The sequence below is a fragment of the Eptesicus fuscus genome, chromosome 3, assembly GCF_027574615.1.
Source record: "Eptesicus fuscus isolate TK198812 chromosome 3, DD_ASM_mEF_20220401, whole genome shotgun sequence".
NCBI classification, from domain to species: domain Eukaryota; kingdom Metazoa; phylum Chordata; class Mammalia; order Chiroptera; family Vespertilionidae; genus Eptesicus; species Eptesicus fuscus.
In genome coordinates, this window is record NC_072475.1 from 75,809,432 (window position 1) to 75,825,093 (window position 15,662).

Here is a 15,662-nt window from a genome sequence, read left to right on the forward strand (position 1 = left end):
GATTCATTCCTATCTGTAAGGAATCTTCTGTCATGAACTAGTTTAGCATAAAATTTTTGGTGGCTTATTTTCTTGATTCTGACTCATAGGACACTGAGAACTATAATTCCAATGGCATTTAAAATAAGCCCTATAGACACTGAGTATCATTTAAGATGATAGCACAGCTATTCTGCCTGAATTTTAAAATGTCAACCCACATATTCTTCATCAGTATATATCCAGGATCATTTGCTGACCTTTAAAAAAATAGACCAGAACTAGAAATATTGGCAGGTCTTGGTATCATATCCAAAGCAGAACACCTCTTAGAAAATACACATTCACTTGATTGGCTCTTGCTCTCTGATGACATTGTGGAGACCTTCAGGCTTTCTGATTCACACTGCAGAAAGGCAGTCAGGGCAGCACTGACATTGAGAATTTTTTGTTCTCTAACTGCACCTTGCTACTTTTTCAGTGCATACTAAACAAGCTCACTAGGATCTATCTTTACAACATTGAAGTACATGATTTTGTCAGATATTTTTCCTCAGTGGTTCATATGGAGCAGTTTCTATCCTAAATAGTATACCCATGTTTAAACATAGACCACAACAGGTGGCAGGTAAGAATATTTTTCTATGGTAGTATCACGCTCAGCTTTATCATCAGTTCAACACATTAAAAGTAGGACAGTTTCAATTTTCAGAGTTCAAATTCAAACTAAGACAAAACGAAAAGAATCACTATAATACCTGTGAATTGTTTGACTGTTTTTTGTTGTTTTGTTTTTTTGAAGTACTTTTTCAGTGTTTAATCTGTGCCCAGTGCAGTTTTAGGGTAAATCCACAGAATGAGAGATTTTTAAAGAATGCAATTTGCCTAGAGAAAGTTTACCCCTTAGTGAAAGAATCCACCTTGTAAACAAAACAACTTGAAAAACTTGATATTAACAGATCCTGAATTATTTTGTTGTCTATTTGATTTTCCTTTTATATCACTCAAAACTAGACTTTCCAAATTTCCATATTTGGGATAGAGTAAATGTTAAACAAACAACAAAAAGTGATATCTTGGAGGTAATTCTGGAAACAGCAGACACAAACTAAATGGAGGCAGGAGCTTCTAATATAGACTTAATGTTTTGTTATATAATTTTCAAAGAATAAGATACTATTATGGTGCAAGCTGTTTATAGTCATACACTAGAGGCCCAGTGCACGGATTCATGCACATTGAAAGGAAATCAATTAGAAGGTGGCCAGAGGGGTGGAACTGGGTGAGATGGTCTGGACATGCCCTGGAGCCAACCTCCCACGGACACTCCCTGGCTGACCTCACCTGGGGTGGCACTGGGGCTCGAAGGGCACCTGCAGAGTGAGTGGGGTCCCTCCAGAAGGTGGGGTCTCTCAGCCTGCTTGCAGGGATTGGGGTCAAAACTGGCTCTCCAACATCCCCTGAGGGGCCCCTGAGTGTGAGAGGGCAGTCTGCAATGTTACTGTTGCTCAGCAGCTCTTGCGTTGAGCATCTGCCCCCTGGTGGCCAGTGGGTGTCATACCTACAGGCCAGTCAGCCGATTGACCAGTTGGCCTGTCAACTGTTCACTTAGCCTTTTATATATATACATATATATAGATAGATATAGATTATTCAGGTGTGTGAGTGTGCATTAATATGCACACACATTAATCTTCAACAGTAAGAAAGATCATAGCACTAAGTAATACTATTTGAATGCTGGAGTTTTCCTTCCCTTGTATGTGTTCATCAGCTCAAAGTCAATCCTAAATTTTACCTGTGTGAATAGCTCTTCTTCAGCAGCTCACTGATCTCCAAATTTCAGTGACCTGCATCTTTTTCTTCCTCTTTCACTTCTGATGTAGGTCCTAACAAAATTTATTATTGAGAAAAAGAAGAAGCAATTAAATAGTTAGAAATTTGCCAAATGATTCAGGTACTTTATTAAAAGAGAAATTTTTGGCTAAGTGCAGAACTGAGGTGGGGATGTTGGCAGAATCCAGTGCAAATAACCAGGGTCATGGATCAGATAGGGACCAAGTCTAAATCCAAGTTCACTGTAAATATTTTTAGCTAGGCTGCCCTGGAAGGGTGTTCTGATCTCATCTTCAGTGACTCTGGGCAACTTCCTGTTATTCAATTGATTCAATGGAATTTAAATGATCAGCTAAATAGAATAAGGATTTTTAATAGCTTAAACATCTTTAGAAATAAACTAGTATTTTCCTTGAGTGAATCCTAAACCATAAATTTTTATTCCTGTTACTGAGATCTTTTGTTTATTGAAATTGTCCTTTATTTCTTATAACCTTTTCTTATGACTCAGGTGGGTATTCATCAAGCAGTGTATGAATGCAGTGAAGATGAGTGGGATTTGAATCTCTTTTTCTTACTATTAGTTCTTTCTTTATAATGATTGATTCACCACTTAGGGGGAAAAATAAATTGTAATACTGATAGATTGTGGCTGCAGGAAGAACCCGTAAAAACGATAAGTCTCAGGTGCTTTAAGAATATCTGGATGAGATAATGTAATGCAGTGGCCCAACCAGAAGAAAAGGAATAGGTCCGAAAGACAGAAACCTTGATTTTTTTTTTTTTTGTCCTGGATATATTTAACTTAGGAAATAAGTGACATTAGGCAAAACATTTTAACTCTTAGAGACTTACTGTCTCTTAGATGCTTGTGTGTTTTCAATCAGTCTTACTGATGATTTATGACAAGCAAATAAGATGATTGCCACACAGCAGTATCTTCTCTACTTAAACATATACTTGTTCTCATTATAGGTAAGGCCAGAATTGCCTTGAGTAAAGAAATTTTCAGAGCGAGATTTGACTTTTTTTCTTAAGCAATGCACTTTTCTGCTCTTAGTGATATGGGCAAAAGAAGCTGTAAGATCTTTTGAACCCAATAAAAGTATTTTGGTTATTTCTGCCCTACTGACTAATTGTTTTTATGGTTTCAACCTAAGTTATTAGTAGAGAAGAAAAATTCCCTGAGACATTAAAAAGTAATTGAGAAGATAAAAATACATGGATATAATTTAACAAAATATTTTTGAAATGCTGTTTTGGTCTTAAAATTTAATTATAAAATTCACATGGTTAATGAGGGGATAAGGACACATATGTAATACTTTAATCAATAAAGAAATTTTAAAAAATCACATAGCCTTTTTTCTCATTCCTTCCTAGAATACCCTTATTTAATGTTGTTCGTGTGATCAAGTCAACTCCCTTCCATATACATGTGCCATATTAAAAAAATAATAATATTCACAGACTTCTGAGGAAGTTCCAGGCAAAGATTAAAAGTCCATACAGTCTAAGGGAAACTCTTTTGTCACTCCATTCCTTCCAGGCACCTATGCTTTACATCACTCCCACAGAATGATTGTCTTAGCTTGTTATCTTCCTGTGTTTTCAGATATTACTCTAAGATTCTTCATAGTTAATGAATATTTCTTAGAAATCAACAACCTCTTAAGACCCTGATGAATTCCCAAAGGTGAAATTGAAGCTTAGTTATAGTAGTTCAAAAAGTGTTTTGGAAACAGAAAGTCCTCTTTTATATAAAACATCCAAACTATATATCCTTTATGTATCCTGAGCTTTCCATTTGCTAGCTCACCTTGACAGCCAGCTTGTCATTTCTTATGAACAGCAAGGTTTTCATCAAGGAAGTAAATATTCTTGAGATAGTTTCTTCATATAGCCCTATATAGTTATTGCTGACATTGATATAAATGATAATGGAATGTTGGTGTTTAAAAATATAATTTACTACTTAATGCAAATTGAGATTAATGTCAGAATAATATCACGTATCAAAATCGCATTTTGGTTGAGATATAATCTTATTATTTATAACACCTAGAAATGATTTTTGCCTAGTGGCTTATTTTTATATGTCTTCTTTCTGCCCTAAGCAAATGTATACTTCATGTTTAGAACTAAATATCCTGATAGGATGCATGCAGTGTTTGGTGGGTTTTTTTTTGTTTGTTTTGGTTTGTTTTTGTTTTGTCCAACAAACTCTAGAGGGCCATATCCAAATTAAAGATGCCTTGTCAATGTGAGCCAATCTCAGTAGGAAGGCAGCTGGCTGTTTCCATTTAAAGTAGGGTAGAGTTCTATCTGTGACCTTGAATTCCCAATTGAGAGTATAATTAGTTCTATTTAATTTTATCACTTTCTCTTTGTTCCTTTGTGGTAATTGGATGCATGAGGTGATGGAGACTGCTTTATTTAGTTGACAAAAAATGTTTCTCTTTCATGACTTAAATATGTACTTAGGATGGCCCACCAAATAACATTTCCTCTGGCTATGATACACATTGTAATCTATTTTTGAACGCTTACTTAAAATTACATCATGGTTTCTCATTTATCACATGCTTCTGGCTAAAGAAAACCTTTTGGTGCTCACTTCCTTTAAAAATGAACACACACTCTTTCTCTCATAATTTCTGATAATTCATAAATTATTCACAATTTTTATGTTATTTTTTGAGGTGGAAATCTGGTTGGAGCAAAGGTAAGGGTTTTATCTTGAAGCTATGTTTAAATCGGAAAGTACATTATGTTTATTTAGAACATATATACATACATACATATATATATATAATTTAAAAATAGAAACATTTTCTAAAGATATTTTTATTATCACTTTATGAAAAACTGAGAAAAATAAACTAACCATAAAGCACATCATTTTATTTAGAGCAGCTTTGGCAAAAATGATAAAAAATGAGGGCAATAGATCTAGGTTCTCTCCCACCCACGGATCCCAACTACTTAAATCCAAGTTTTACATATATAATTAATTATATATCTAAACAAATTGTAGTTTAGATCATTCTATACTCTCTCACCATTTCATAACAAATAGAGGAGAATCTGATTCAGATAGTTTGTTGAGAAAGATAACTTTTTTTTTTTTTTTAGAACCATAGAGCTTTATTATAAACAGAGTTCTTCTGTAGGGTTCTCACAATTACATAGAGTAGGAGAACTTCCATAAGCCCTGGCTCCTCATATAGGTGCTCCCCATGGGTTATGTTTTCTTAAAGTTTCAGATAGTTTTTTTTTTTCTTTATTGAATAAGGTGTTACATATGTGTCTGTATCCCCCCATTACCTCCCTGACCTCCCCACGCATGCCCTCACACCCCTGTTGTCTATGTCCATTGGTTAGGTTTATATACATGCATACAAGTCCTTTGGTTGATCTCTCCCCCTTACCCCCACCCTTCCTTTCCCTCTGAGGTTTGATGGTCTGATCGATGCTTCTCTGTCCCTGGATCTATTTTTGTTCATCAGTTTATGATGTTCATTATATTCCGTAAAAGAGTGAATTCATGTGATACTTATCTTTCTCTGACTGGCTTATTTCACTTAGCACAATGCTCTCAAGGTCCATCCATGCTGTTGCAAATGGTAAGGATTCCTTCTTTTTTACTGGAGCTTAGTATTCCATTGTGTATATGTACCACTGTTTTTCAACCCACTCATCTGCTGATGGGCACTTAGGCTGTTTCCAAATCTTAGCTATGGTGAATTGTGCTGCTATGAACACAGGGGTGCATATATCCTTTCTAATTGGTGTTTCTAGTTTCTTGCGAGATAGTCCTAGAAGTGGAATCACTGGGTCAAATGGGAGTTCCATTTTTAGTTTTTTGAGGAAACTATATATTGTTCTCCACAGTGGCTGCACCAGTCTGCATTCCCACCAGTACTGCATGAGGGTTCCTTTTTCTCCACATTCTCGCCAGCAATTCTCGTTTGTTGATTTGTTGATGATAGCCATTCTGTCCTTATTCACAGATGACATGATACTGTGCATAGAAAACCCTAAAGACTCCATCAAAAAATTATTAGACTTAATAAATGAATTCTGCAATGTAGCAGGATGCAAAATTAATGCCAAGAAATCTGTGGCATTTCTATACACCAATATTGAACTTACAGAAAGAGAGACTAAAACAGCAATCCCATTAACCATTGCACCAAAAAAATTAAGATATCTGGGAATAACATTAACTAAGGAGGTAAAAGACCTGTACGCGAAAAACTACAGGATGCTGAAAAAAGAGATAGAGGAAGACATAAACAGATGGAAGAACATACCGTGTTCATGGACTGGTAAAATTAAAATTATTAAAATGTCCATACTACCCAAAGCAATCTATAGATTCAATGCACTCCCCATTAAAATACCAATGGCATATTTCACAGACCTAGAACAAACTTTCAAAAAATTCACCTGGAATAAAAAAGACCCGGAAGAGCTGCAGCTATCCTGGGAAAGAAGAACAAAGTACATGGAATCTCAATACCAGATATCAAGCTGTATTACAAAGCCCCTGTTCTCAAAACGGCCTGGTACTTGAAGAAGAACAAACATATAGATCAATGGAATAGAATAGAGAACCCAGAAATTGGCTCAAACCACTATGCTCAATTAATACTCAACAAAGGAGGCATGAAAATACAATGGAGTCAAGACAGTCTCTTCAATAAATGGTGTTGGGAAAATTAGACAGATACATGCAAAAAAATGAAACTAGACCACCAACTTACACCATGCACAAAAATAAACTAAAAATAGATAAAGGACTTAAACATAAGTTGGGAAACCATAAAAATACTAGAGGAATCCACAGGCAGCAAAATTTCAGACATATGCCAAAGCAATTTCTTCACTAATACTGCTCCTAGGGCAATGGAAACTAAAGAGAAAATAAACAAATGGGACTACATCAAAATAAAAAGCTTTTGCATAGCAAAACAAACCATCAACAAAACAACAAGAAAGCCCACTGCATGGGAGAACATATTTGCCAATGTAATCACCAATAAGGGTTTAGTCTCCAAAATTTACAGGCAAGTCATACAACTTAATGAAAGGAATATAACCCAATCAAAAAATGTGCAAAGGATCTACATAGACACTTTTTGAAAGAAGACAGAAAGAAGGCCAAGAGACATATGAAAACATGCTCAAAGTCACTAATTATTTGAGAGATGCAAATCTAAAGGACAATGTGGTACCATCTCAAACCTGTCAGAGAAAGATCACTCTTAAAAGTTATTTTTAAAAATATATTTACATGAATGTGTATCATAAGTTCTTGTCTTCATTTAAATATTTGTATAGCCCTGGCCAGGTGGTTCAATTGGTTATAGCATCATTCAGTACACTAAAAAGATTTCGGGTTTAATTCCCAGTCAGGGCACATACCTAGGTTTCTTGTTAGATCTCAGGTTGGGGCACATCCTGGAGACAATAGATCAATGTTTCTCTCTCTCTATTCCTTCTTCTCTTTCTAAAAATCAGTATAAACATATCCTCAGGTGAGGATAAAAAAAAAAAAAAGAAGTTCTTTATAGATGACATGTGGACATGGTACAATTATTTGTTTTATTCTGCTGGACTAATAAGAGTGATTTTAATTATTCAACAACTAGCCCAAGGTGACAATTTACATAACCTGCATATTTAAAATGGACATGTTAAAGGAAAGTCAATGAAATCAAATTTGGGTTACTTTAAAGAATATATGTAATTTAATTTATATAACAATTTAATTTGAAATTTGTGTTGGTTTTATAATAATAAAGTGATGCTAGGCCTTGTGAATAAATTTTACAAACTTCTTTTTTAATAAACTAATAAGTTGGAATACAGTTTATTCTCAGAGTTTCTGAATTCCATATTTGTGAGTTGTCCCACTCTCTAAAATTTATTTCTAACCTCAAAAATGCTCACGGTTCTTTCAAAGTCATTTGAAGACATGCACATGTATAGAATGGCAAAAAATTGTGTTGCCCTTGCAAGTCTGAGGCAAAGTAAGGCAAAGCTCTGTGTCCTTGTGTCAGCTCTCACACTACTATGTCCTTTCTGTAGTCTATTTAGTGCTACATTTCATTTATTTTGGTGCATTTTGCTAGTCATTTCACTGCCTACAGTGCCTTTCAAGCATAGTGCTGAAGTGTTGTCTAGTTTTCTGAAGCTCAAGAAAGCTATAATACGCCTTACAGAGAAATCACTCATGTGAGATAAGCTTCTTTCAGGCATAAGCTGTACTGCTATTGGCTATGAATTCAATGTTAGTTTATAAAAAATATATTAAAACTAGAGGCCTGGTGCATGAAATTCGTGCACTCAGGGGGCGGGGGTTCAGTCTGGCCTGTGCCCTCTCACAGTGCGGGAGCCCCGCGATTGATCGCCCCAAAGAAGTAGGCCCCGCCCACCCATCTGGGCTCCTCGATGGATTGCCCCAAAGAGGTAGGCCGTAGCAGGGGGTCCTGCCTCCACAGTGGGCAGGTGGCTGTGGGAACCCCAGCGGAAGCCGTGTGGAGCGGGCCGTCGGGCTCTGCCTCCACTGTGCGCACAGCCATCTTGTGAGAGCGTGAGGACCACCCAGGATTTTATTAGTAAGATACAATGTCTTTAAACAGAAGAACACATACAACAAGGTTTTGTATTGATCAGTTAACCAAAATATTGTGACCAAGTAAAATAGCTACCCCTATATTTTCCCTAGGGGCAATGATGCAATATTCACTAATTCAGGTAATGCTCAAAACTTTATAGAACACAACTAAGCAAATCATGAAAATTAACTTCATATAGCTGAAGCTTCTCAGCACCAGTGTCTTATTGTTTTAAATTCTTTATTGATTAAGGTATTACATGTGTGTCCTTATCCCCCCATTGCCCCCCCAACCCCCCACTCATGCTCTCACCCCCCTGGTGTCTGTGTCCATTGGTTACGCTTATACGCATGCACACAAGTCCTTTGGTTGATCTCTCCCCCTTACCCCCGCCCTCCCTTACCTTCCCTCTGAGGTTTAAAGGTCTGATCGATGTTTCCCTGTCTCTGGATCACAGATCCAGCACAAGTGCCTTATGTTGGATGGGTTTGTTTTTTACAATGCCCTTCACAAGGCCTTTGTGGGAACATATTCAGCTTAATCTATCTGATATGACAGGCATGTAGCTTTTCCATTTTTAGAGAAATAATAAATAAATGTTTTAGTAATGTGTATGTTTCATACCTCTTTACACTGACATCAAATGTTTAATCATAGGCCAAATTTTACATACATAGTGGGAGAATGTCCTCAATCCTGCAAAAATATATACAGTTTCACTTGCTAAGATTGGATTTATACCTTTGGGCATAAACTAATAATCACCTGGAATAAGAAAGGTGTTTGCTTCTGTTCCACTTCATAATGTACTTTCAATGGTTATATGTGCATGGGGGTTTTCTGCTTTATTTGAGAATTGCTTTATCAGATCATATCTGTGATAAAATAAAAGAACTTAACACCACATTGATCTACATGAAGGTTATGTTGACTTTTTTTCTTTCCTTTCATGGCATTATCTTTGGCAAAAGTCTCTTTTATGGATACCTTTTACCATAAAAAGAAATGAAAGATACCAACAAAAATTATGCAACTCACATAAGGCTCAACAATGAAGAGCTTATGAAATACAAATTTTAGAGACTCCTTCATTATTTGTTTGGTGACTGAATCCATCCAACAATCAAAGAGAAATATTTTGCTGTTGTTACAAATGATTCCTAACTTTAGATCTGATGGCAGATTTGTATTTGTGGAGCTATATATGCAGTCAGATTTTATGCTTCATCTATTGGTACGCAAAGATTAGTTTGTAATTCACTGCAACCTTTGTTCTCTGGATTTAGATGTGTGTAGAGAGGAAATAGGATCTGGAGTCATGATTTTATCTCTAATATTTTGGAAGCTGTTTACCTATCCCACATTTTTTGTTTGACCAGAGCACTAAAAAACTCTGAAAAAAAAAAGTTTTTTATAGAAAAACTTCTGATGTGGTCTCTTCCTAAGCAGCATGAACAATGGCATTGTAATAGCTTCTAGGTAGCTAGTAAACCACTCTAGTTCTAACACTCACAGGAAATATTCTGATGAAACAGAAAGTTGCTAATACCTTTGTACTGGCTAATGTCTCTCTAACAAAGAATAGTGTTTTCCAGCTGTTTCTGAATAAAAATTCAAGGAGTTAATATTTTTTTTTTATAATTCAAATTCAATAGTGCATTGAGCTCTTTTATGTGATATTAAAGATTCTTTTCCCTGGTCAGAAATTAGAATTATATGTTTTAATTTTCTGATTTGTCATTGCAAAAACACTTACTAGGGCAGGATAAAACTGAGGTAGGAGCCCAATAGCATATTTTTTTTATAACGTCTTATGAATACTTCCCCAGAATGCAAATATATACAAGAAAAAATGCTGACAGTTTTCCAAACTTTTTATTGTAACTTTATCTATAACCACTTGAAAAGACAACTGCTTTCTAGTTGTCTTTGGCATTCACAGATCACAGTAAAATAGATGTGTGTGTTTTTTTGTTTGTTTGTTTGTTTTTTTGCCTGCCTTTTGGAGACATATAGGCACGTTCCTCACAATTGACAATATGTCCAAAATTTTACCATATGTTCAGATAATTAGGACAGTGTTGCTTATGAAAAAAGAAGGGTATGAAGACCAAGAAAAGCAATGGATGTTTTAACAAACTTGGCTCTTATTCATACTTGTAAGACAGATATGTACAAATTTAACATGTCTACTTCTCTGTCTTTCAAACACATGCCCCATGGGCTGTGATAAACCCAAAATAGACTCCTTACTGAAGCTCTCAGACAGTAAGACTGCACATTCTCTGGCAATGAGACTGGATTACAAAATCACAAGGGGACCTGGCAAGTTAACCCCCAGCTGCACTCTGTAAGTAAAAACTTTCCACTTTCAACTCATGGCTATGGCCTTTCACACCAGCAATTTTTTTTAAGTTCTACCTCTTCATAGTAGAAGCCTTTTTGTTTGACTTTGGTTGATATGTGAATAACACTCAGAGTTTCATCATGCCCTACAAGCCTCAATGTTTTCGTAGCTTCTGGCTATTTCTTTGACATAAGGATCTAGCAACTTACCCTGTCTACTCTTTGCAAAGTATCCTCCTTTTTACTCCTTAGAGCCTGAATACCTTTTCTTCACTCTGTCAAGACACTCTGCAGATATGTTCATGACCTGCTTCCTCACTTTGCACAGCTCAGAAAGGATTTCTCTGACCACATGTTATACTCAATTACCTTAGTGTTGTTTTTTAATACAGAACACTTTCATTACCTGAAAAAAAATATTGTTTTCTCTTTTTTTTTTGTTTTGTTTCCTGGAATTATATCTTTTATAAACAGGAATGTAGTGTTGGGTTTGCTTGTTTTGTGTTTTGCCAACCGCCCCCCCAACTGTATTCCAAGTACCAAAAATGTCCCAAGCACAACATAGTAGATACAAAATAAATATCTGTTGAATAAAGTAAATAATTTAACTGCTATATTTTTCTTTATATTCCTTCTACTTATCTTCATCATATCAGGAAAGCGAAAGAAATTTCAAACTAAAGTAAAATAAACAAAGATAGTTAAAATACAAAAGGCAGCATGTGCTTGTAGTGTTTAAGCCACAGACTCCGAGGTCAGAAGAGAGTCTTGCTAGGTTCAAATCCTGGCTCCAAGGCTTGCTAACTGTGAAAACCTGGGAAAGTTACTCAACCTATCTGTACCTCAGTTTCTTTGTCTATATAATGGGGCAATTATAAAACATGTATCTATCCCATTGAATCATTTCAAAAATTAAGTGGGTTAATTCAGATAAAGCCTTTTGGACAAGTGCTGAGTGTATCAGTATTTATTTAGTATTGGCTGCTATTATCATTTAGGTAAATATAATCAGGAGAGAAAAGAGATCACATTTGTATACATTATGGGATAAATTGGAGTGAGATGATATAGATTGGAAGGAGTTTGATTAGAACATACAATTAGCTCTCTGCATTTGCTAGTTAGTGAGTGAACTAATAGCTCCAAATATCTCTATATGTCAAAATTTGTCAGGCGTCAGGCTACGTTTAGCCTTATAAAATTCACCTTTACACATTAGTGATTTATAATATTTTAGGGGAAAATATTTCCCTTGCTTCAGGGAAAAATATAACATATTTGGAAGTAGAGACAAATGGGAGGAGAATATTCACAAGTTTTTTTTTATTCTCTATGTCAATAAACAAATGCTAATTGTTAGCTCTAGGTCAGGCCCACCTCCCAGCAAAACATACACATGATACACACACAGAAATGCTGACACATTAGTATGCTTTCTGTGAGTGGCTGATATTGTTAAGCAATCATGGCTCATCCCCTTTGGAGAGCTATGGTACTTTAGGATTCTTCCTAGCACAGATCTTCAAGCACTCACTTCAACCAGTCAAAACTGATATAAGGTCTTTTTGTTGTTGTTAATCCTCACCCAAGGATATTTTTCTATTGATTTTTAGAGAGAGTGGTACAGAGCAGGAGAGATACAGAGAGAGAAACATCAATGTAAGACACATCAATTGGTTGCCTTCTGCATGCTTCCTTCAGGAGCAATCAAAGTATGTGCCCTTGACTGAAACTGAACCTGGGACCCTTCAGTCCACAGGCCGATGCTCTATCCACTGAGCAAAACAGGCTAGGACTGATGTAAAGTCTTTGAGAGGATGGATTTTTGTTGCCTTGAGTAACTGTTATATCACCAGAGTCCTAGAACAGTGCTGGCACAGAGTAAGTGCTCAGTAAATATTCTTTGACTAAATAATTTTCTATCTTTGACTTAGGCCTTCAGGTAATGAAATCATATATTTTTAGAGCAAGTCATGATGCCACCATGCACACAAGAAACATAAGTGAGGAGATAATAACTTACTTCACTTTCATTATACATAAAGATTTATAAATAAAATAAAAAGTGTTATAGGGCTTCTATTAATCTACCTGTCACCCCAATCTTTTCAGTCTTCTGCTTTATAATGGATTCTAGGTATACTCAATTAATGGTAACAAAAATCATTAAAACATCTTCTCAAATTAGCTCAAGGATTTTTCTATGATCCATATCCCCACTCTGACAAGCATCTTCATGTTTATATGGCCTTTTATGGTCTCTAAGTCTCATCTTTCTTCACTTTCCTTTTGTTGACTACTTTCTCTAGATCTGAAAAATAATTCTGGACTGTCTATATTGCTGTGGTTTAGAACTTTATTTTCATCCTTTATTTAGTTTTATTTCCTCTGCTTCTAGGAACTGTGGCAACCTTGCTCAAAGTGAGGTGACCTTATGTATGGGCCAGGCCTCCCGGATATTCTACCTGCAGAATGCCTTAGCTCTCTTCTTCTCACACTTGATGTGATAATAGTGTGAATAAAGTCATCTTCATAGGGTGAAGACACACACATTTTGTTTCTCATAATTGTAACTACCTAATAACAGTTATTACAGCGACATAAGTGCTATGCTCATGGATCTGATGTAATTTACATTCAATTTGGTGTTTTGAGAATTGTCCCTTGTTAGGGGTATTAGTATATTTAAAGAGCCATTGAGTGCTAGCAATCCAGGCTGAAGAATAGTATCTCAAAGTGCACATTTATTCAATAAACTATTATAGAAATATTAATTTAGCATTTTTGGAAATGATGCACAGACCTTCTGCTTAGATCTTCTGTATGTTGGTCCTTTAGGGATTTATAAGTAAGCCCCAAAGTATGTAAACATGTATGTAGTTTTTTATTGATAAAAAACACAAAAGGGGGTGTTTGAAAATTTCTATTTGTATTCTACCTAGCATTGTAGTCCAGGGATCTATCTTCTCTGTACAATGAATAACTTCAGGACAAGTGACTATATTCTTTATGCCTTAGTTTTATCATCTAAAATACCTGATCACATTTAACTTATAAAGGTCTTGTGAAGATTAAAGGAACTACTATATGGGAAGTACTTAGAAAAAATGCCTTGCATAGTGAATACAAATATATATTAGATATTATTGTAATTCTCATTTCTACACACACTTTTAATTTGTGTTTAAGCTTCAATCAGTTTTTTGTAATTACATTTATAGAATATAAATTTGCAGGAAGTAATTTTCTCTAAATTATAATATATATATATTTTTTTCCTTGAGTGTAACAAATGTGAAGTGAGAGGGAACAAAAAAGGATTGGAGACTGTTTTAAATATGACTCAAATTCTTCTCTAAACATGTAATTTTGAATAAATAAAAAAATCTTATTTTCCATAATTATACTTAACTAGAGGCCCGGTGCACGAAATTCGTGCACTGGGGGAGGGTGTCCCTCAGCCCAACCTGCACAGTCTCCAATCTGGGACCCCTCGGGGGATGTCTGACTGCCTCTTTAGGCCCTACAGGGATCGGGCCTAAAGAGGCAGTCAGACATCCCTTTCACAATCCGGGACTGCTGGCTCCCAACTGCTCGCCTGCCTGCCTGATTGCCCCTAACCACTTCTGCCTGCCAGCCTGATCACCCCCTAACCCAGTGATGGGCAACCTTTAGAGCTTAGTGTGTCAAACTTCGCCAAAAAACTGAGCATAACTCGGGTAGTGTGTCACTTTGAGGAAAAAACTAACTCCAAGACTCTAGTCGCAAATGTTTCATCCTCAGGAGCAGCAAATGTTTAATCCTCGACATGCTGCCGCATGTCATCAGAAATGGCTACGTGTGTCAGTGCTGACATGCGTGTCATAGGTTCGCCATCACTGCCCTAACCACTCCCCTGCCAGCCTGATCGACGCCTAACTGCTCCCTGCCAGCCAGATCATCTCCAACTGTTTTCCCCTGACAGCCCAGTCACCCCCAAATGCCCTCCCCTGCATATTCTCTCTTTATTAGATAGGGTTTTTTCTTTAACATATTGGACTGCTCTAACTGGTTTGGCTCAGTGGATGGAGTGTCGGCCTGCAGACTCAGGGTCCCGGGTTCGATTCTGGTCAAGGGCATGTACCTTGGTTGGGGGCACATACTGCAGGAGGCAGCTGATCGATGTTTCTCTCTCATAGATGTTTCTAGTCTCTATCCTTTTCCCTTCCTCTCTGTAAAAAATCAATAAAATTTATTTAAAAAAAACATATTGGACAGTGTACCTGCTGTGGTCTTGACAAAACAGTAAAAATGTAAACCCAAACTAAAAGAATCATAAAACAAACTCCTTCAACAGGAATTTCATGAGACTTGGAAAGGTGATATCCTGTGGTTGTTTCTTCCTTTTTTTCTTCTCTTTCTTTTTCTTGATGTTTCATCTTTTGTCCTTTCTTACTTTTCTCCTTCTATTCCTTTTCTATCCTCTCTTTCTCTAAACTTTTCCTTTGGAAGAATCATCAGTACTTGACTCGCTCCCTGGGGGGCGCGGGTGCCTCCCAGCCAGATACCTAGGGCTGCCTCTGGGAGGGGTTGGCGGGGTGGGGTTGAGGGCGCCTCCCATCCAGACACCCCGGGCTGCCTCTGGGAGGGGATGGCAGTGTGGGGTCCTGGGCGCCTCCTATCCAGACACCCTGTGCTGCCTCTGGGAGGGGATGGCAGTGTGGGATCATGGGCGCCTCCCATCCAGACACCCCGGGTTGCCTCCAGGAGGGGATGGCAGTGTGGGGTCCTGGGCGCCTCCTATCCAGACACCCCAGGCTGCCTCTGGGAGGCGTTGGTGGTGTGGGGTCCCGGACGCCTCCCAGCCAGACACACCGGGCTGCCTATGGGAGGCTT